This window comes from Cornus florida, unplaced genomic scaffold (assembly GCF_030987335.1).
Source record: "Cornus florida cultivar Cherokee Brave unplaced genomic scaffold, ASM3098733v1 CherokeeBrave_3.0.0_Hap2_Chr02, whole genome shotgun sequence".
Classification (NCBI taxonomy): domain Eukaryota; kingdom Viridiplantae; phylum Streptophyta; class Magnoliopsida; order Cornales; family Cornaceae; genus Cornus; species Cornus florida.
Genome location: NW_026775572.1, coordinates 55189607 through 55213885, shown reverse-complemented (window position 1 = coordinate 55213885; position 24279 = coordinate 55189607). Strand labels below are relative to the sequence as shown.

Below are 24279 nucleotides of genomic sequence, written 5' to 3'. Positions count from 1 at the left end.
AGTGTATGAGTAATTGTTTTAACTTAAAAAAAAAAAAAAAGAAGAAGAAGAAGAAGAAGAAGAAGAAGTTAGTTTTAACTACTTTCAATTAATTATTGATTAAAGAGAAATGTAAACTAAACATCTTGAATTGAATTTTATTATATTTATCTTGATAGTAACTGTTTTGTTACCAAAAGACTAATTGGTCCAGAAGTATCATCATTTCCTTCTTGAAAGGGAGATTGGGGGTTTGATTCTTGATGGAAGTAGAGTGTATGAGTAATTGTTTTAACTTCAAAAAAAAAGTTTTTTTTTTTTTTTTTTTTTTTTTTTTTTTTTTTTTTACCTTACATAAAGATTACATAGGTAGAGTATTTTGCCCCGGGACTACAACCCAAATAATTTATACAATTTTTTTTTTCTTCTCGTCGATCCAGTAATTTTTTTTTTCTTCTCTATGAAATATTGATTCAAAGAAGTTTAAATTTTTATCAAAAAAATCATGCCATCAACAAAATGGACAATTATGACTGATATTTTTTATGGATACGATTATCATCTCTATGATGCTGTTTGTGTGACAACAAAAATTGTCAAAGAGCCAAGATAAATAAAAGGAAAAAAAAATAATAAAAAAAAAATGAAAAGAGAATTACCTTCACAATGGATTTGGGAGCAAGAGCCAGCAAATCATCAACACTCATCTGCTACTATAAAATCTCATCTTTGGGAGGCCACATCCCTTTGGCTAAGCCTATCAGCGTTTCTGGGTCTTCAGCTCCAGAGTCGCCAATAGTGATAGGGACCCATCAGCCTTCATCATTTCGGGGAATCACTTCTCAATAGACCCCGCAAAATTACCACTGACAACATCAGCAGCGCCAGGGTCAGGGCACATTTACCCCCAAAGGCTCCAACCATAAGCTTGGGACGCTTTGAAGGAGAATTATCCTTCAACGATGGACGTTTAGTCCCTAACTGAACCCCTTTCTGCTTTTGAGAAGGGGAAAGCTTACTCTCCTCGACCAAAAGGTTTTTCCTTTCTTGTAGCGATTTGGCAGCTATCTCTCTCTCTTTTTTAGTCATATGAGGCTTTGGAAAAGGAAGTTCCATCGATGATTGAGAAAGGGAAAGACGGGCAGGCAATAAAAGGGTAGCCTCAGAGTCAGAAACGTCAAGATCAATGGGCTCTTTAGGATTTTGAACAATTACTGGAGAATCCCACGAGATTGTCTCAAGAAGAAAAGAAGAAAGAAGGACCCGAGCAGAGGGGATATCGCTCCAGACTCTCTCTGCAAATAAACAAGGCGACTATCTGCAAATGTCAAAGAGAGAAAATCAGTCTCATGACCCAGGAAATCATAAATATAACAAAAATGCTTTACAACACAGACGAAGCAAGAAGACTCGCCCGAATCATTAAATGTGGGAATGGATGGGGTATGAAAGCTCGATCGAATAAATAAATCCCTAGCGGACGAAGATCGCCATACTCCTCTGACCTTAACAATTTTGTCCTTCCACTCCTTGTCAGAAGTATTAAGATGAGAGAAGAGGGCCCTACTAGGATGAAAATGAAAGTGGAATCTACCCTCTCCACCTTTTATTCTATCAAGCGAATAACAAACCAAGAGATCGGCAAGGTTCAAAGTCAAACCCCTAGCCCTATTCAAAGTAAGAGGATAAGAGAGAATACGGTAGAAATTACACCGACAAAACCCGAAGGTAAAAAGGATTAAAGGGGAATCGGAAGGCAGGAAAATGTAAAGCTGAAAAGAGCATTTTGCCCTCTTCTAAGCCCTCGCCTGTTCTAAGATCATACTCCTTAAGGGTAACGTCAGAAGGAAAACGATTTTTCTTCCTCAACTAAGAAATTGAAAAATACTTCCTCTCTACAATATCTGTAGGAAGGATTATAGGACCCTCGGTGTAGTCACTCAGACTCGTCGCCACAGTTCCCGACTCAGAATCAGATATATGAACACTATGAGTTTGTTTACTACTTTCTTGACTCATAATGTAAGAAAGAGAAAATGAGAAGAAAGACTAACCGTGCAGCCTCAATGATCACAAACCAGTGCAACTACAAATTCGAAGATTACAAATTTTTAGTTCACACACGTGTTTGTATATATATATATATATCCTGTTACATGCAACATTTTTTAAGGAGCATGGAAAATCAGGGATTGAGGGAATTAAGGTCACTTATATTTTATATCTGTAAATTAATTTTATTTAAAAAATATAACTTTTTCTTTCCATACACATTTATGCCATGGTGTAAAATACTACAATGTGTCCCCAAAAACTTTTTTTTGGCTCTGTCGTGTGAGTAATGTTGAGGGTAATGGCAAGAAAAAGGAGAATTTTCATTACTTCTAGAAGATATAAAAGGTGAAGGGTTTCGGTAGATTTATTTCATATATATATATATATATATATATATATATCAGTTTCGTTTCAACACCATCTGGAATGTTTGTATTCGAGACTGTATAAATCATGTCTAATAAACTATATTTGGGCACACATTCTGACGATTGGAACTTTTAACTGTTTATTTATATATTGTGTGGAATATACGCGGTATCAAACAAAACACCTCTTGTCCCCGGGGGCATAATTGTAATGGTTAGAGTTTGGAGGCATGTTTGAAATGGCCGGTAGTTCATTCCATTGTCAACGCGCTTGAAATTTGACATTAACAAAATTCTAGGTAGTTCATTCCATTGTCTACGCGCTTGTAATTTGACTCCTGCATGTTTGAGTCCACGTGATGACGGGGTTGTCCACGAGTTATCCACAAACAAACAAAAAAATCAAGAGAATTTTATATTTCTTTTTTTTTGACCAAAGATAATTTTGTTGCGGGTTTGAGGGCATGAATCTCTATGATGAATTCCTTTTTGTGCAGGAAGTTTGTGTTATCACATTCGTTTTCACCATCACTTTGCAGAGTTTTCATACACAATGAAAATTGATTTTTAACTAAAAAAATTCTTGTGTAACGAGTGTATTCATAGGTAAACAAGAGAAAATAACGAAACCACAAACAGAAGTAACGAGAGACAACCATACATCCGAACATATTAAAATATGTTACTTTAATTTAATATTTTTTGTTAATTAATTTATTTGTTAATAAGTGAGTACGAAACGCGTGATTTAGTAATTAAGAGTATTGTGAAGTGAATGTTTGACATTCATATTACAAAATGGGGAATTTTTAATAAATTTAAAAATAAAAAAGTTTTTATTTTCTTTTTTAAAAAGAAATTTAGAAGAGTTTCTATAATAGATTTTTTACATATTAGATTTTTTATGGATGATAAATTGATTGGACCTATTTTAAAAAGAGATTACACCCATGTAACAAGACTCTCATCTCTTTCTCACACACACAATTCTGGTCATCCATGGCAGCTGCAGCTGTACCTCACCACCAACCAATCAAAGCAGGCCTTCTTCGTGATGGTCCGTTGATCAGCTGCTTCATCTGTTGGGTTGCGTGGTATTGAGTAAATTCAGTGAACTACTTATTTTTAACTGGCTTATCAATTATTTGGTTTTAAGCATTAAACAAATTAATTTTTTTTTTTTGGGTAAATAATACGAGTATACATATATATGTATACTTTAATTTTAACCAATTTCAATTAATTAAATGATCCATTATTATTTTTCAAATTCAAATATTAATTAATCCCAATCAATCAATTAACCTATTCAACTAATAATCACCATGCATATCAATAAACCACGAAATCTTCAAAAGTTCCAAACCATAAAAAAGTAAGGGCAATTACAGGATTTTTTTCATTTACTTACTTAGCGAAAAAAAAAAAATACAAATAGTGCTATTAGAATATATATATATATATATATATAAAACTCTCTTTTATTGGTAAATTTGCAAAAAAATAATAATAATAATAAAAATAAAAATAGTGTTAGTAGTGTTTGATAATACATGTAACAAGACTCTCATCTCTTTCTCACACACAATCCTGGTCATCCATGGCGGCCGCAGCTTTACTCACCACCGACCAGTCAAAGCAGGCGTTCATCTGTTGGGTTGCGTGTATTGAGAAACAGTGCATTCATCGAAACGCATTGTGGGTCTGAACCAAATTATAGATGGAGTAAAAAATAATAATTACAAGTCTAATAATAATTATAGCGGGTGTAAAAAACATGAATCAAATTATAGATGGAGTAAAAAACATGAATGAGGAAGATAGAAGGTTATTTAAGGATATACATATTAATTACAAGTTTAATAATAATAATTATTGCTGGTGTAAAAAACATAAATAGGAGTAGAGGAAAAAAAAAGTTATTCAAGGATAGGAACTTTTTTAGCTTACTCTAAAAAAAAATTATCCGTTATTTTCTAATAATAGACAAAAATAAATATAATGTAAAATTTTAAAAAATATATATTTAAGGCCTTTAGTTGAGGGCCTTGAGGCTTTAGAGCACCATCTAAGTCTTCAAAGGCTCAAGCCAGCCTGTTCATCTTCCTTTTTATTCAAAGACAAAATCAATTAAAATTTTGCACGTGGATGATGGTGAAGTTTCGCCGTGGATATTTCTTTCGTGGGATTTTTTTTTCTCCTCACTGTATTGGAGTTGAAGAAGATGGGTTTTGTGTACTTTTTAGTCTTTTCACATCATATTATTTTTTTATATATTTTATAAAATGTGTCACTAAATGCATTTTAGTCCAATTTTATCCTAAATATGTAAGGAGGACCTATATGCACAAATGTCATAATTTATGAGTATTTTTTACACGAGAAGAGTACAATATGCATTGTAAACGTACTTCAAAAGTGTTTTATGTACTTGACCCTTTTATAAATTAGGAGTGTTTGTTGTAATTAAAAATATTTGAAAAGAATATTTTATAACTTTTTGATAATACAGGAATTTAATGCAATTTCGCCTATAATATATTATAACATAGACATTTATATGTGTATTAGTTTAAGCAAAATTCATTGAAACTAGCTAAGCAAGTTAAAAGAAGGTAATATTTGCACAATCATAACAGACGTGTATTTGTGGACTTGTCGCTGTCAAATATACTCTATACAAAGATAAAATACCTATAATTTCTTAACTAAAAATGTTTAATGGTAAATAGGGTCGAATAACGCATTCAAGTGATCTTTTGTTTTGGAAAATAAGATTTAAAAACATTGATTTTAAAGTTTGTCACTAACTAGAAATAACTTAAATCACAAAAAAGTGAATATTGAAAAATATATATTTAAAGCAATATTAGATTAAGAAATTTCATGTATATAAATTGAGAGCAATAAATTGATAATAATAAAATAACAATGCATTAATGGAGAAGAAAATTACAACTAGAATAAGAAGGAAAATTTTTTAAGAATCTATTATAGTGATCTATTCTATCCCCCCGCTCTTTGAATGCTCCAGACTATTTATAGTCAAAATTGTGTATCCCCACTTGTTCCACTTGGTGCATTCTATTCTATTCTTTCTTTTCTTTTCTTCTTTCTCTCACTCCCTTTTCTAACTAATCATCATTCTCTTTTTCTTATTCTGCCTTCTTCTCTTTTTAAATTTTCTCTTTTCTTCTTCTTCAACAATGATGTGACAGGTAATGACATGACAAGTGATTAACTATGTAGCAAAAATATAACACCATTTTGTTGCACCTTAGATTTGAACTTGAAACCTCTTGAATGATAATTTGTACAACACATCAACTTTCCTACAATGCTTCTTGTGTATATTTTTTGTTATAAAAAAATATAATCTTCCTTTTGCAGCCAATTCTTCACTTATTTTCTATTTTTGTTTCTTTTCTTCTCGTTCATGCATTAATACCTACAAAACACAAAACAAGCATATGAAATTTAAATAATATAAAATTCTAATTAAAAGCTTATATTAATGCATGAAATAATAGGTTTTGTGTACTTATCAAACTACCCCCAAATAAGCTTTTGTTAGTCCTCTAGCAAAGAAAGAAAAAAATAGATAAGTTCACAAAAAATATTACTTTTATTAACAAAAAGATGTGTCACTTTCACAGGTCACTTTCGATTGCATTTATCATATGCAATAATGCCTTAAACCACTAGGTTACCCCTAGTGGACGAGTTATAGCTAGCCTCGTGAGGGTTTCCAGTGAAGGTACCCACAAACTTCTAAAGAACTTTCCTGCATATCTACCAAATGAAAAGTTTTAGAGATGAAAATATCAAGTTCTTTATATACAACGAGCTACTAAGGTGTTACAAAAAGGATAAAAATCACATAACCCCCCTGTACTATTATTTTCATCCAAAAAGCCCCCACTAAAATTAAACACCCCCCTGAACTATAAAAAGTCATCACATTGCTCCATTTCTGTTTAAATCTTTTAAGTTCGCATGAAATGACAAATATACCCATATAATACTCAGTCCAAAAACATCAAAACCTAAAACTCCAGTTACTGAAACCCTAATTCCCTTAACCCCAAGTCTGACACCACCTGCTCCATTGAAGCCACAGAATTAAACTCACTAATTGAAAACCCTAACCCCCCTAGATTGAATAGAACTAAATCGAATCGAATTATTAAATTGAAGTTCTGGAATTCCAGAAAGAAGAGAAAGAAAGTAGAAAGAGAAAGTGGGAGAAGGAGAGAGAGAAAAAAACTATAATACCCAGTTAGGAGATTCAACATCAAATCGTAATTTTTATGCCTTTTTGATATCGTCTGAGCATGTTTGTTCACCAAATAGGGGTGACCACATGCACCACGGCTTCTACAACCCCAATGCCACCGTTTCCGTCTCGATTTGAAACTCTCCGATTTGCCGAAAATCATATATATATATATATATATATATATATATATATATATACAAATTATATATAGCGAATGTATAGAACTCTGTTACAAATGAATCACTGTGCTAAGAGAGAACATCAAAGTCCAAAGCTTCAATAGTCAATGATTTAATTAAGATTTATTTCATGATTATCTCAGTTTGTGTATATGGAAAATATTAGTTTTTCTTGCAACCATGGCCGTCATTAAAATTGGTGGAAAGAGAGCGACGAGGTGGAGTGATTGGTGCCGGAATCGACTGGAGATCAATCTCCGACCAAATTCCGGCGTACATCATCTCCCTTGTTAATCTCAAAAATTTTGACCTTTTTCGAAAACTAATTAACAATCGCACAGCGGCACACCCTTCGCAAAATTGAAGGAATGAACGATACAATATCAATATATATATATATACAAAGAGAGATAAACGATTGAGAGAGAATCATGTAAGTTGAAATCTCTTATGTATACATATACAGAGATAGCAGAGAAGGCTTGTACCCTTCTCTCTCTCTAAAAATACACATGAAAAAAAAAATATCATCTGTATTCTATTGCGATTCTGAAGAAGACCCACAATTGAAGACATTAATTAACTCTCTATCATCTGTATTCATATTGCGATTCCATCTCCTCGGAAAATTTGATGTTTTCCTCAATTTGATTGCTTCTGAGACGCCTGATTATGTTTGCCGGAAGATCGGAAGAGAAACCCACGTGGTTTAGATTCCGGTGAGGTCTCAAGCCTTTCGACAGCTCCAGAAAATCGCAGAAGCATTGATTAAGTGCACCAATCGGGGAATTCTTATTAAATTCTTTTAATTTCTCAGAACAATCTGAGAGTGCATCACAATAACAATGAATTATGAAGGTGAACAAAGTACACACGCTTATATATATATATATATATATATATAACAGAGAGGAAAAAAGAAAGGTAAGGGGTATTTTAGGAAAAACAAATTTGATAAGCGCGTAACTAACACGCGCTACAACCCAAACGGCAGGTTAACAGAAATAGGGCAATGTGATAACGTTTTATAGTTTAGGGAAGTGTTTAATTTTAATGGAGGCTTTTTGAAGGAAAATGATAGTACAGGGAAGTTATGTGATTTTTCCCCTTATAAAAACAAATATTTCAAGAAAAGTCATATCCATAAACAACCTAGAAGTAGAGTGTGTGTGCGCGCGAAGTCGACAAAAATCCATTTTTAAATCCATGTGATGAAATTCCCAAATCCCTAACCTTAAATTCTACAAAGAAGGATTGAACTAAAAAAAAAATTGTGACTAAGGTTCAGTTTTTCTTTTTTCCTTGCTAATACGATTACATGTTTCTCTATATATATATCTGCATCTTTTTCCTGTAGTTCTTTTTCTGTTTTGGGTCGTTTTGAGGACGAAGATTTTCAAATTTCAACCAACTGAGATCCATAAAGTGAAAGTCAATTCATAAAACAATAGATAGTACGTATGATGTATATTGTCTGTACGTATATATTAGAAATTTGATAAATATGAATTTAACTAAACTACCAAGTCAGTTTTTTTTATCTCTCATTTAATTTCGAAAGAGTAACTGGAAAGGATTTTTTCCTGTAACTTAATTTCATTGTAGTCCATAGATAAGTCATATCCTCCCCATATTTAAATTAGGAACATAGTTTTGTCCTCCAATTGGCAGTGATAGTCAACTAGATAATTAGAATCTATTTAAAAAAATACTGCTCCTAGTAGATAGCTAGACAAGTGCATAATCGATACCGCTAGGGGAACTAAATTCAAGTCTTCCCAGAAAACGTACAAGAAGAAATTTGGTTGTTCTCAAAAGACTGCTATAATTCAACCTTCTCTCGGTGCAGGTACAAATATTTCAAAATAATCTTATCTAATGGATTAATTGGATAGTACTAGTCTATATCATACAAAATTAGGTCTGAAAATATCATATTTAAATAGGGCCGCACCATTAATTGTATATGGAAGATTGTGAATGGATTTACATGTTTACATAACAATCAATCTGCTACCCAGAGAAAAAATATCAATTCATATTCTCCACCTGAGAGTTTCTTCATTGAATTTTCTTTTTAAAAGTTCAAAATATAAACCATTAGAATTTTCTTTGGGGAACAATTCAACAATGCCAATTAAGCTTTGTTAAGCTTCTGTTAAAGAGATTGTGAGATTTTTGTGAGATTGTGTAATTGCAAAGCCACATTTTCTAGTTCATCTTTCAACTTTTGATTGATAAAGAACAATGTTTACACATATATTCAATAGGGCTTCTTATGTTACACAATTTTATTAGATTTTTTCTTGAAGTAAGAATTATTGATTTTTTGTTATCAACTTAGCCCATTGTTTGTGTACTTTTTCTACCATTGCTCGGTTGTCTCTGGCAAACTAATTGTGTACCCATTCTTCAACTTTATTTTTAACCAATTTCTATTAATAAAATGATCCATTGTTTTGTCAAATTCAAGTACTAATTAATTCCAATCAATCAATTAGCTTATTCAACTAATAATCATGAAGCAATCTTCTAAATCATAAACGCTTATTATAAACCATTTTAGTCCACTCATGGATCAAAACCAAATTACAACACAGCCCGAATCCAAAAGAATTCAGACCACAACTCAGTATAATAACACACATATAAAAGATTTTTATTGAATCGAATATAGGTGAAACAAATTAAGAACAAGAATTGCACAAATACCCAACATCCTGCAATTTGGTTTCTACAAACAACCATTATTAAAATTTCACAAATACTCAACATCCTGCAATTTGCTTCACATTCATTCCCCCACGCCAACAATGCCAATTGCGCGTCACGTAATATTTTTCTGCAAAATAGAAAAGGGCATAAAGCGTTAATTATACAATGTTGTAGTTCAATAGCTGTTTTCAATGGTATTAAAATTTCAGCTTCCAACAAATGGGTCACAGAAAACATGATAAAAGTGAAATACATATAAATTGGAAATGGAAAATATATAAAGAGTAAAAGTAGAAAGAGAAAATTTTAGAATAATATCAGCATTTTCCAATTAATGTCATTCATTTTTAATATAAATCTAAGAGTTGATAGGCATTAAAACTTGTACACTAAAAAAAAAAAAAAAAAAAAAAAAAAATCAGCTATCTCGGAGAAATAAATAAATCAATCACATTATTGAAAAAAAAGAGACCGTAACAGAACCCAAAAAAAAAAAAAAACATTCGGTGAAACTAAGATTAGAAGACCAACGCTGTATATATATTTTGAATCTTATGTCATTGCTATAATTTAGTTCCTCTCTATTTACAAGCCAACACTGTTCTGTTTTTGTTTCTTTGTTTAATAGTACAATTTTTGGAGGATGATTGGTTTGACAAGAGTGTTCAGGCTTTAAGAAGGTGGGTCAAAAATCTGGCTCGGGTTGGATTCGATCCGGGTCCACAACCCAGATTTAGATCGGGTTTGTATTCAGTGGCTTTTGATATTTTTCTATTTCAAATTTTTTATTTTTAATAATATAAGAGAGAGACCCATTTATCCGGCCTGCCCGCTTTGAAGTTGCGGGCGACGGTGAAATAGTTTTGACCAAACCCTATTCAACCCGTCGCTGTGACCATCCACGCCGTCGTCGGAACTCCGATTCCGGCGAAGTCCCTTCATCTCTGACGACCCCTTCCACGCATGTATGAAGGCGTCGGAACCCTCATCACAAGCTTTGATTGCTTGCCAGGGCACAGAGCGTCTTTGACACGCGCTGGACGGTTTCCCCGGTTGGGTAGCTCCGATGATCGGAGGCTGCTTCAGGAGGGAAATCTGATGCCGGATGTGACGAAAATGCATGACGGCAACGGAAAGATAAGAAAGATCAGAGAGGCGGTGGCAAAGGTGGCAAAGAAGAAAGAAACGAGGTTTGTGATATATGTGAAGGGGCGGTAGTCACAAGGGCGGTAAACGAGCCGAGCCAGTAATGGTGTGCTCAAGCTCAGCTCGGTCAGGTAATAGACTGCTCAAACTTGGTTCATGCTCAAGTCGAGCCTAGAAAATTTAGTTCGAGCTTTGCTCGGCTATATTTGACGTGACGAGCCTCGAGCGTTTATTTTATTTTATTTTTTTTGTTGGTGGTACTTGCATCTAACAGATTTGTAATAAAAAAATTTTAAAAAAAAGAGTTTGAGAGAGTAATAGATTTCCACTAATAAAAAGAGAAAAGTTTGAGAGAAAAAAGAAAGAAAGTGATAAATTTAGTCAAAAATTAAACTTACCTGAGTTAATTTTGATGGAAGAAGTTGAGAGATGCACAAATCAATAGTAAACTCTAAAATTTATACTAAAAAATCATTTTGGATGAAAGACGATTAATTGAAGAAAACAAAGAATTTTTGAGAGAGAGGGAAATGCGATCGAAAAAAAAAACGTAGGTGAGGAGTGCTATTGCGTACAAACAGGCAAGAATGAAAGTGAGAAGATATTTTTGTGTGTGTATATATATATATAATAATTGGGTAGTCTCTGAGAGATCTTGTGATCATTCACAGTAATAGACAATATATTGTTACTTACATGTATATATATAGATATGAAATCAAGTGAAACTAGGTCACTTACCTCTGGCAGTCGATGAATGAATGGATATATCAGTTTCCACCTCCAGCTCCAGGATTAGGAACATAAGATGGAGGATTAGGGCTAGGATACTCCACGGGTGACTTTGCCTTCACAACATTCAAAGGCCCCCTTCCTGCTGCTCCATGATTAGGAACATAAGATGGAGGATTAGGGCTAGGATACTTCACGGGCGACTTTGCCTTCACAACATTCAAAGGCCCCCTTCCTGCTGCTACAGCTAGAAGAGGCAGCAGACTGATCAGCAAGAAAATGATCATCATCAATTTTCCAATCTTCCAAACACTGCCCATTGTAGTAGTATGAGATATGGAGGGAGGGAGAGAGAGAGATAGAAAGGAGATTGTTATATCCATTCATTCATCGACTGCCAGATTGTTTTTAAACATAATGTCACGCGTGTGCGCAAACGCCCAAGTCGGTGACAATAGGATGGCTTGACAAGTTGGGTCCATGCTTTCGTTAATTATAATCGTCCCACTTGCGTAGAGAGAGTATCTATCGAGGATGTGCGGTATTATCTACGTGGAGGATGCTCAAGAGAACTTTCTAGATAGTGTATTACATTTTTTGTTCAAACATGCATGCACTAACAAGTCAAAATCAAACCCTAACACTCCAAAAGTAAATATATTATTCTTCTCACAGCCGGTCGCAGCGTAAACAAACTCTAAAAAGCCCCTGCTACAAGGACCCTTCAACCACCCCATAGACATGAAAGTCACACATACATACACAATATACATATATGGTATATATAGCAGAATTAATTTAACCACAAATCAAGAACTGATTTGTGATTGAAAAATAATAATAATAAATTAGCACTTGATGGATGAAATTAACAAAAACTAACAAAATCAACTATGTAGTGACCTTCAAAAGGTGAATGAGATTTATACAGGATCCATCATGAAAAGGCCAAGAAATTGCCAAATTAGGATGAGAGAGATTGCAGAAATTATGTATAAAACAAATATAGATTTTTACCCTCTTAGTTAATACTATTCATTTACGAAAATGGAGGCAAATGAACACGGTTGGACCGGAGAGAATCTGATTGTTGGCAATATGATGGCTTAACATGTTGGGTCCCATGCTTTCGTTATCATCGCCCCACTTGCGTAGGTACAGAGAGAGTATCTATCGAGGATGTGTAGTACTATTAACTACGTGGAGGATGCTCAAGAGAACTAATAAGTTCCTTGACGCGACTTTCTAGATTACTAGTAATCATCCGTGCAATACCTTCCGACAAAAAGACAAAAAAACTTTCAAAATTGATTACCAAATTACATATTGTATTCAAATATATCTTTTTAATTAGTATAAAATATAATTTGATAAAAAGGAAAGATGGGTCTATTTTTTCAACTCAAGGTTCTACCAACGAATTTTAGATTCTCTTGGAATGTGACTTATCGTGTCCGCATAAGAATATTATATTAAATAAAAAAAATTTAAATTTAATTCATTTAATAATTATGTCAAGAACTCTTAATACTAACTTAACCCGTTTATTAAACAAGTAAACGTTTTAATTCGTTTAATGACCTGTTTATCAAAATAAGACCTTTAATATTTAATCAAATACTCAATAATAGAAAAAAATTGTCATAAAAGGTATAGAGAAGATTTATATTTAAGAAACTTAACTATTCATAATAATTGAGTTTAAACAGGTAATATATTACATATTTCATATTCACGATTATAACATATTAAGTTAAATGAGTCATAAAATAGTTATACGGGTTGAACTCTTCAACCCAAACCTAACACGGTTAAGTAAACGGGTTAATCGTGTTGACATTTTTATGACCCAAACCCAAATCCAAACCCTTTTAACTCGTGTCGCATGTGTTGTCGTGTCATAATTTGTCACCTCTACTTTTATCCCCAAACGCAGTTATGACCTTCGGAAAACAACTCCGTGAGATCCTTGTAACAGTTATCTTTGTGATGGTCCGTTGATCAGCTGCTTCATCTGTTGGGTTGCATGGGGTTGCGTGTATTGAGTAAATTCGTGAACTACTTACTTTTAACTAGCTTATCAATTAAATGACTATAGTATCATTTTTTTATTGAACTACAATTGATCTATTTTTCTTGTTAAAATAAATTATGAAATTTTTTTTATATTAATTTGATAAAATATTCTCCATTAAATTTGCATAAGTTTGTCTTTAATTTTGAAATTAATTATTTAAATATAAATCTTAAGTAAAATTTTTTGAAACAATTTAAGTAATTTTCATGAATATATTACATAAAAGAAGAAAATTTTTATTTACATAATTTATTAATTTTCCATGAATATTGTATATAAAAAACAAAGGTATTTTTTGCACTATTTTTTTTTTTTTTTAAAGGAGTACAATAAGTTTTATTATAATAAGTTAATCATTTTAAAAAATAGAAATCTTAATTATTTACATAAAAATCTTAAGTAGAAAATTAAAACAATTTAAGTAAGTTCTTAATATATTTTCATGAATATATTACATAAAAGAAGAAAATTTTTATTTACATAATTTATTAATTTTCCATGAATATTGTATAAAAAAAAAAAAAGAAGGTATTTTTAGCACTAATTTTTTTTTAAAGGGAGTATAATAAATTTTATTATAATAAGTCAATTATTTTAGAAAATGATAATCACATATCTATTTTTTTTTATTTTTTATGATGAATTGATACTAATTATAAAATTAAGAAAAATAGTATAAATAATATTTAAATAAGAAAAATTTAAATAAAATAATTTAATAAGAAAAGATAAAATAATCTTTTGTGATGGATTATAGTAAGTTTTCAAATCATCTATCCTTTAAAACTCATCTTTCCTTTTCAACTCGTCTAATGCAGAGCTTTTCAAACATGCACAATCATTCAAAATATAAAATAATAGAGTTGGAAAATCTCGCCAGTAACTAGGAGCAACCCAGATGGAAGCTGTTTCAAGAACACAACTCTCTCCCCCTTGAACCTCCCAGCCAAGATAATCAGCACTGTAACCGGAACAATACTAGAGAGAAAATAAGATGCAAAGAAAGAAAATTAAGTACACACCTATGAATCAAAGACCAAATACAAAATGATATATATATATATATATATATATATATATAGAGAGAGAGAGAGAGAGAGAGAGAGAGAGAGAGAGAATTGAACTTGGTGGGTTTGGGTTATTGTGACAAGGGGCTTATTGACATCGTCGGCGGAGTTGAACTTTGGTGGCTTCTCGGTGGAGTACAAAATGATATATATATATATATATATATATATATATATATATATATATATATATATATAGGTGTTGACCCATTTATTCTAAAAGTTACACAGGTCGTGTGGTGTTACCATTTCAATAGTCATGTCGTGTTAATCGTGTCCATGTCGAATCATATAGCATAATTCCCATGTCATGACATAACATGAATACGACATGATAACACAAATTGGCACCCCAAGTTCCTACCGTAACACAGCATGAGGATGTAGCCATCAATTACATCACATACCATCTCAAATGTAAATGTTAGATCTAGAAGACTACGTTGGGGACTAAGTAATTCATAAATTGAGGTAGCTATATATAGTCAATACTCAATACATTGTGGAACTGTATGCCAAGAAACAAGTTATTTGAATCCTGAGAGAATCATCTATCAAGGCAACCAGCATCAGGATAACAGTGGCATAAGGTCCAATAGTACAAAAATCAAAGTGACATGGCCTACAAACCTTATCCAAAAACATGAGAAAGGAACCCAGCAAAGTGATCGTGGTATAATATATATACATATGAAAACATTACTATTATACCATCAAAGAAATAAATATAAGCTACAAACACCACCATTGCAAAATTAGAAACAACATTAAATATCCTAGAAGATGCGTATACATTTCTTTAGCATTTTGTGATTAAATTATCCTTGTCCAAAATAATTGGTCAAACCAGATCGAAGTCCTGACAAGTAGTAACAAGGACATGTTCTGTCAGCCTTTCACAGTTGAGAAATCTTCGTCAAGAAGATCAAAAGGAAAAGCAACTCTAAGTCCCAAACATTGCATTGGATACAAGCATACAACCACATAGGTGCGTTACACCAATGACAAACTACCAATGATGAGCAAGGCATCAATTAGGCATTATACCAATGACAAACTACCAAAAAAATTTGTACAAATAGAGCTATCTATTGCTATATCAATAAGACAACTTTGTGGTGGCAAGGGAAATTCATGACAGAATGCATACTTATTTAAATTGAAATAATGTATGTTACCCCTCTTATGCATTTTCTCAATCTCTCTTTCATCTTTCTCTCAAATATCTCTCTATCTTCCCACTCTTTCTCTTTCATCCTGGTCTCAACTTTGAAGAAGACCAACAAGTGCCATACAACATCACCAGCCTACAACACAGACGATGGTTGAGAATCAGGCGCTGACGGAGATCGACGGCTATGGCCCATGGGACTTTCATCTTCTGAGTATGTGTGTACATATATAAACAGATCTTGAGATGTTTTTGTGTAAACGCATGTGGTTATATATATATAAGCGAGCTTGAACCGAGCCGAGCCAAGCCCAACCAAACAAGGATGAGCCGAGCCCGGGCACACCCTAGCCAAGCTCGTCCGAGCCCGAGCAAGCCTTTGATTTTAGCGAGCCGAGCCCAAACAACCCCAAGCTCAGCTCGGCTCGGTTCATTTTCAGCCCTAATCATAATATAGGATGAAGCAATAAATGCCACTGTAGTGCAAACAGACACCAACCTCATCAGCTTATTGGTCCAGTTTCTATCAACAATCAAATACCAAAATCTTCTAAAAGATTATTTAAATTTTTAGACATGAGAGCTATTTCATCATCACAATTTAACCCATCACATACAAAATCCAATTCACTCTTATTCATAGGTTTCTCTCTCCCTGCCAAAGAAGCAACACATATATATGGGGAAAATATATATATATTATAATTGCTCTGATATAATAGCCTAAAATGGATCTATATTTGAAAATTGTATTTCCATCTAACAAAATAAAAAGATTTGGGAAGCTGATTTTCTTTTCTGTATATATATATATATTTTTCTTGGAGGTTAATTATAACTTAACACCATGAGAATTTGTCATATTATTACCTTTCTGATTTAGTGATTAATTTTCTAGATATATATATTACTGCAATTTCAATTCCTTTGGATATATTCGATCTTATAACCACCATGGATTCAATAAATCCTCTCTTCGAAAACTTCCGGGGGGAAAAAAATAAAAAATCAACCCGTGAAATCCGGCTTGACCCGTCTAGAATATCCAGGCCTGGTTATGGCCATAACCTATGTTGGGTACAATTCGGGCTGGCCCAACCCAACCCGATTTCGGGTTGAGGTTGGATTGGCGCCCAACTTGCAGCCCTAGTATCATGTTAGGGATGTGAGGTCTGCACTCATTCTGTCCAGTGGAGGCGGAGATTATATCGGTACTTTGCCTAATGGAGACAGAGTTTATAAACGAATTTAAAATTCGTCCCCGCCCGTTGCCATCCCTCAACTCAAAGCTATAATTTTTTTTGAAAGAGATGAACACCATTAGGTGCTTTTGTTATAGTAGGGCTGTCAATTTCAAAATATTACTGCCAGTAAAAAAATTGATTTAAGTCTCCCTTAATACAAAGTATTTTTCACAATCAAAATATATTTAATCTGTTTGGTAACTAAAATGATTTTAAATCACTTTTAATTTTACAATAACGTTCTTTCAAAAAATGTTACCATATTTGATAATAATAACTTTATAAAAAATGATGAACTTGTATTAAAAAATAAGAAGTAAAAAAAAGGGTAAAATTGTCTACGGAAACAGTTACCTAAAATATAGATATTCTACTCATATTTGCAGTTTAAAAGCTAGCTACAGCTAAAACCTGGTATCCATTAAAAGTGATTTACCAACATTGAAATGCAATTTTTTCAATTAAAAACACTAAGCGGTTGAAAAGTAATAACACTTGCCTACTCATCAGTGAGTAGGTCATTCATACTGACCGCTGATATGGTGCAATCACAAATGCACACATTGTCATTGCAAAATTAGCCAAGTGATAGAAAAGGAAATCAGAGTTGAAAACTGAATTTATTCCCAAAAAAAATTATTGCCTTTGTATATCACTTTCTTGATTTTGTAATAACAGACATTGTGTGCATTTGTGATTAGATCACATGAGCGGTGAGCAGTCAATAGGGATGACCTACTCACCAGTGAGCTCGAAGAGACATCAGTGTCTCTGGGAAAGTAACGTGATAACTACTTCAAGCATACTATGAAAGTAATTCAAACAATGATACGTTCGGCATTAAAATCCCAAGCCCCAAAACACACATCCGTGTGTATAAACCATGCATATACCAATGCTATCAAATAATGATATGTTTGGCATTAAAATCCCAAGCCCCAAAACACATCCCTATGTATAAACATGCATATACCAACGCTAATCGTAAGGGTAAAAATACATCAAAAACACTGAGCAGACAATTTGATAGCACAAGCAAGAGCTCTCAAAAGCTAAATACCTAACATACTAGAAAAGTAAGACAACTAAAAATATATTAGGCATCCCTGCGTATAGATATGCTGCATATTACCAAAAGCAGACAAGACACAGCATAAGCAATAGCTATTTACAGTTTTAAGAGCTCTATACAACCTATAGGCTATGGATTGTAAACTCAATTCCAACTAATCACTTATTTCAGACAATAAGCAAAGATTCTGATTTTTCTTTTTCTCCATTTTTTTTCGAATAAGTATGGAACATATTAATTTTTAATGTTTCTGGTCATCACTACACAACAAAGAACACCTTCTAAAACAATATCAACAGAAGATGAAGGAATTTTTAAAGTACATATTTCACAGATAAATTGTACTCCAGAATAAAGAGAGAGAAACCAAAACTCTTCCACACTTCATTGCATGACATAACATAAATTTTAGATAATCACTGAGTTGAGAAACTAAAACCAAGTTCAAACAAATCATGAAAGGGGGAGAAAAATATCAGTCCTAAAATTTTCGGAAGTTCTACCTCTAAAAAACAAGCTGATGAGGTTTCATGCCTGCCTTGAGCGAAAACCTTGCACCCAAATAAGCCTTCAATTCTGGAACACCCTCAATGGCTTTTATCAATGGTTCATCCACAGCTTTCTGATCATCTTTCTTCTCCTGTGGGAGAACATTCTTCTCCCACGATTCGGAAGAATAAATAAATACACAATGGAAGGTCAGAATAAATTTTTTTTGTGGTAAGTTCAGTGTTCCGTATGATATTGACAAACCTCTTTCTCTGCCTCAAAGAACTCGCCTTCTTCTTCTTCTCAACTTTCTTTGAGAAATACTTGTCATCAATTTTCTCCACCATGACACCAGAGATGTCGACCTTGGTTGAAGGACCAATCATGTAAGATTGATTGACCCGTCTTAGAGGCACACCATTAATCTTGAAAGGTCCTGTAGCAGAAAAGAGGAAAATGAGAGCAATCTCAAATGCTAAGCATAAATATGTTTGCCCGAACAAAGTGAAGTGGAGAGAAAGGGGAGCACAGGAGCTGTTTTTTTCCTTTTTTCTGTTCTTTCATTTTTCATTTTTCATTTTTTGGGAGGGGGGGATTGGGTTTGGTTGGGTGGGATGAGGATAAGGGCAACAACCATAATTAAAGTATATAACTTCCATCTAGAAACAAATCATTTGGACAAATAAAATCATCACAGCCATACAAGTTTATAGAAGTTGTGAAATGCTTGTTACCTCCAAAATGGATTATGTTACTTGTAGGGGAGTAGGTCGTTTGGGGATCTTGCTTTTAGGGAGTAGAAAAAGTGTCAAAAGTTTTGTAGTAACCTGACAGATATCCCAGGAAGTCAGCTCAGCAACTTTTGATGAAAGATACAAAAAGCAGTGGAATATATTTTAGGGTTAATTACACTGAACTCCCTTACGGTTTGGACAAATCTCAAAGGGGTGGAGCGCTTGAGGTTTATTACATTGAGCTCCCCTAATCTTGTGAATTATCTTTTATACCCTTATTTAATTTAACAAAATTTTAATAAAAAAATAATGTCAAACTAAAAGACTATATTACCCCCATATTTTTTTTTTTTTTCTGTAAATACTATATTACACAAACAGCAAAACCTAAGAATTATATTTTATATTCTCCCTTTTTTTTTCCCTCTCTCATTTCTCTCTTTCATCTCCACCTCCTCCTGCCACCGTCGCCACCAGCAAATCGACAGTTGCCGTTGCGTCGCCACCCCCACCACCACCACTCCCACCCCCCTCTCACACTCAACCTCCTCCCATCGCAACCTCCTTCCACCGTCGTCATCACCACGGCACCCCCGACTCTCTCTTTTCTCCTCTCCTGTATATTACTCTCCTCTCATATTCAAACACAATAGGATAAAATGCCAAAAAAGTTTTGCAACAAACCCCAACTCCCCCCCCCCCCCCCCCAAAAAAAAAAAAAAACTATGATTTTGTAGCAATTTACCCCACCACGTCATCTTTCGGTGCCAGAAAAATAGAAATACCAGCTTACCCTTATCAAAGACTGCGTCGTTTTAACCTTCCTTCTCCAAAAATCAGAAAGTCTCTCTCTATATATAATCGACATATATCGTTCAATATATATATAGATTTTCTTCCCAAAAATCCTCGTGTGTGTGTATATATATATATATTGTTCTATATATAGAATCTGAATCAATTCCCTAAACATATTGTTCTTTCAATTATATAAAAATCTTCTTCCCAAAAATTCGTGTATATATATTTATATATAGTTCTATGTCAATCCAACAATCTTCTTCCCAAGAATCTGTGTGTATATAAATATTGTTCTATATATAGAATCTGAATCAATTCCTTTATGAACTGCTTGTTCACTTATATCAGACTCTGATTTTTCAAAGAACCTTCAAAACCATCGAGTCCCATCGATCCCAATCTCCACAATTGAAACCCTGATCTTAGATTTCTCAAACCCATGTTGTTCTGGTCTCCAATTCCCATAATCGGTTGATGAACATTGTATATGTCTCTGTATATAGACAGAAGGGTATGTGAAGAAGATGAACATTGTATATGTCTTGTCCAGAGGAATTCCGACATATGCAACAGGTGCGAGATTGAAGATGAACGGTTAAGGACACCCAAGCATAGGAAAAATGAGACTCTGTAATTATTGGTGTGTTCACCGGAGTTGCTGGATGCTAAATATTTAGGTCGTTGAAACATTTTGATTTGGTTTGGATGATGATGCTCTGCTTCGGTTTAGGTCGCTGAAATTGGGCCAAGGTTGGTGGTTGGTCTCGCTCTTGGTTTTGATTGCAATTGTAACGGGCGAGAGGAACGGTAGTGGTGGTTATAGTGGTGTTCGTAGATGGGTCTCCAGTTGTAATGGCGGCGACGGCGGTAGTGGTGGTCGCAGACAATGGTGGCAGTGGTCACAATCAGATAATTTGGGTTAGGGTTCTTGATTTGGAAATGTATATATATAAGCGGTGTGTATATATTACTGCCAGCAAAGAAGAAGATGACAAAAGGACAGTTTGGTACTTTCATATATGAAAGGGCATAATTGTCCAAAAATAATAATTTGTCTGTCACGTGACAACCACGCTGACGGACGGTCACCGGATGAAGTGATCTGCAACAAATTTGTATAGTTCAGGGGGTTTTCTGCAATTTTGGTAGTTTAGGGGGTTAATTGCAAGTTTCCTAATAGTTTAGAGGGGTTTTTTGCATTTTACCCAACACTATAACTGAAACCCTAGACCCACAACATTTTAGATCTCAAATCTTCCAAAACCTATATTCCTCTCAACTCTTTCGACCACTGCCATCTTCTTGTATCTCCTCTCCTCACCCTAATTCTCTCCTTCCGTGTTAAAGGTTCCATTGATGCTAAACATACTCATACTTGCTTAAATACATACATGTATATACACACTCATATATGTCATTTTGGTATATATATTATCCATTTCAATTTCAAAAATAGAAAATGACTTTACTTATATTATTTCTTTGGGTGTTTGCTCCAAAATGAAGGAAATTGGCATATAGGAATTGTTGTGATGGGGCTTGATGATGGCAGTGGAGTTGGTGGGGATTCTAGAGAGAAATAAATGGCACATGGGGGGATTATAGAGAGAAAGAATTGGAATTTGGGGGATTTTAGAGAAAGAAAGAAATGATTTTTTGGTATGCTTTGGGTATGATTTAGTAAATTTTTTGGTAGTTGAGTCATTTAGTAAATTTTATATACCAACAAGGGAGGTCCTTGAGCGCATACACCAAACTTGGAGGGAGTACAAAGTAATAAATGTCAAGTGCTTCATCTAAGTGTAATTTAACAAAACCTCAAGGGAGGTGAGTGTTTTACCCTATATTTCATATAAGTTGAGATCAATAAAAAGAACCAAATGCACAAATTTGCAAATGAGGTTGGCATTAGAAATAAGAAAAGTGCATTTGAAATAATATTTCATTTCAGTGTTTTTGAAAACCAAAAGAGGTTTGAGCATTTATAAAATTCTGTTTCCAGTTATACTATAACCAGAACCAACAGCAGCCAGCCTTTTTTTTTCTTTTGATAAGTAAAGCAGCTATTTAAGATAATGGGGGTGATTTTACAACTCTCAAGTAGTCCTCAACACCCCATGAAATAATCAGGGCCTCACTGTGGGAGTGAATGGATCCAATGATGATATTCTTTTAAGTTGATATATTGAGGCAAGAGAAAAATCAGGACCGCAAGACCTATAACCAAGAATTGTAAAATAGGAAGCTTGGTATCAAGTCCTAGAAACTCTGGTCCTTCGAAGACATCTATTGAGGCCGCATAGGGTTTTTATGGTTCCTACTAGGGGTGCAGCAATACTTGGCACAACACGCTAACACAACAAGAGATAAGTGAGTTAGGGTTTGGCTCAATAATGTCAATCTAATTGACACACTAATTAAACGTGGCGTATTCGTGTTTGAAATTACCCTAATAGTATGAAACTTTAAGTAAACGTGCCTTGCTGTGTCGTGTCTTGTCAGGTCTTTACCAATTTATTAGACAAGTTACACTGGTCGTGTCGTGTTAGTTGTGTCCATGTCGACCCATATAGCATAATTCCCATGTCATGCCACAATAACACAAATTGGCACCCCTAGTTCCTACTGTAACACAAAATGAGGATGCAGCCGGCAATTACGTCACATACCATCTCAAACGTAAATACTAGATCTAGAAGACTGCGTGGGGACTAAGTAAATCATAGATTGAGGCGGCTATATATAGTCAATACATTGTGGAACTGTATACCAAGTAACAAGTTACTTGAATTGTACGGAAGCATCTACCAAGGCAACCAGCATCAGGTTAGCAGTGGCATGAGGTCCAATAGTACAAATATCAAAGAGACATAGCCTACAAACCTTATCCAAAAACATGAGAAAGGAACCCAGCAAAATGATGGTGGTATAATATATATACATACGAAAACATTACTATTATACCATCCAAAGAAATATATATATATATTAGCTACAAACACCACCATAGCAAAATTAGAAACAACATTAAATATCCTAGAAGATGCTTTTACATTTCTTTAGCATTTTGTAATTAAATTATCCTTGTCCAAAATAATTGGTCAAACCAGATCGAAGTCCTGACAAGTAGTAACAAGGACATGTTTTGTCAGCCTTTCAGAGTTGAGAAATCTTCGTCAAGAAGATCAGAAGGAAAAGCAACTCTAAGTCCCACACATTGCATTGCATACAAGTATACAACCACATAGGTGCGTTATACAAATGAAAAACTACCAATGCTGAGTAAGGCATCAATTAGGCATTATACCAATGACAAACTACCAAAAAAAATTGTATAAATAGAGCTATCTCACCGGTAACTAGGAGCAACCCAGATGGAAGCTGTTTCAAGAACACGACTCTCTTCCCCTTGCACCTCCCAGCCAGGATAATCACACTGTACCCGGAACAATACTAGCCCTAGAGAGAGAAAATAAAATGCAAAGAGAGAAAAATCAGTACACGCCTATGAATCAAAGACCAAATACAAAATGCACACCAATATGATATATATATATATATATATAAAGAGACAGAGAGATACTTGAGTTTGGTGGGTTTGGGTTCTTATTGACAAGGGGCTTATTGACATCGTCGGAGGGGTATAACTTTGGTGGCTTCTCGGCGGGTTTAGTCTCAATGGGTTTCTTGTGGTGGCGTGTGGAAGCCCCGCCGTGTTTGGCCAAGAGCCTATGCCTAAAATCAACCATTCTCTTCAAAGATCACACTGGAAAGATTTAGGTAATTAATAGAGTGATGAGGATCTATGTCGGTGAATTAAATGTGCTATTACAATTCTAATGTTTTTTTAATTGACTTTAGATTTAACCACTTTCAATTAATTACTAATTGAAATTTAATCATCTTATTTAATGTATTTTAGCCTGTTTCACGATGATCAACAGTAAGACGGATTTAAAAATTTAGGGTAAAGTTGAGGTTTGCTAAAAGGACACACGGATGAAACTTATCCCATTTTTGGACAGTGACACCCCCTCAAGTTTGATACTTATACCAAAGACACCCCAATGATAATGAATTGACATTTTTGCCCTTTGACTTTTATATTGACCAATTTCAATATTGAAATTACCTATCTAACCTCCTCTGCAAACCCATTCTTTCCGCAATG

The 24279-nt window shown here is 34.0% G+C and overlaps 1 pseudogene; it reads right to left on the bottom strand.

Moving 5' to 3' along the window:
* Positions 1–14369: 14369 nt before the first annotated feature.
* Positions 14370–23874, bottom strand: LOC132295026 (large ribosomal subunit protein eL6-like; annotated as a pseudogene).
* Between the last annotated feature and the right edge of the window lie 405 nt (positions 23875–24279).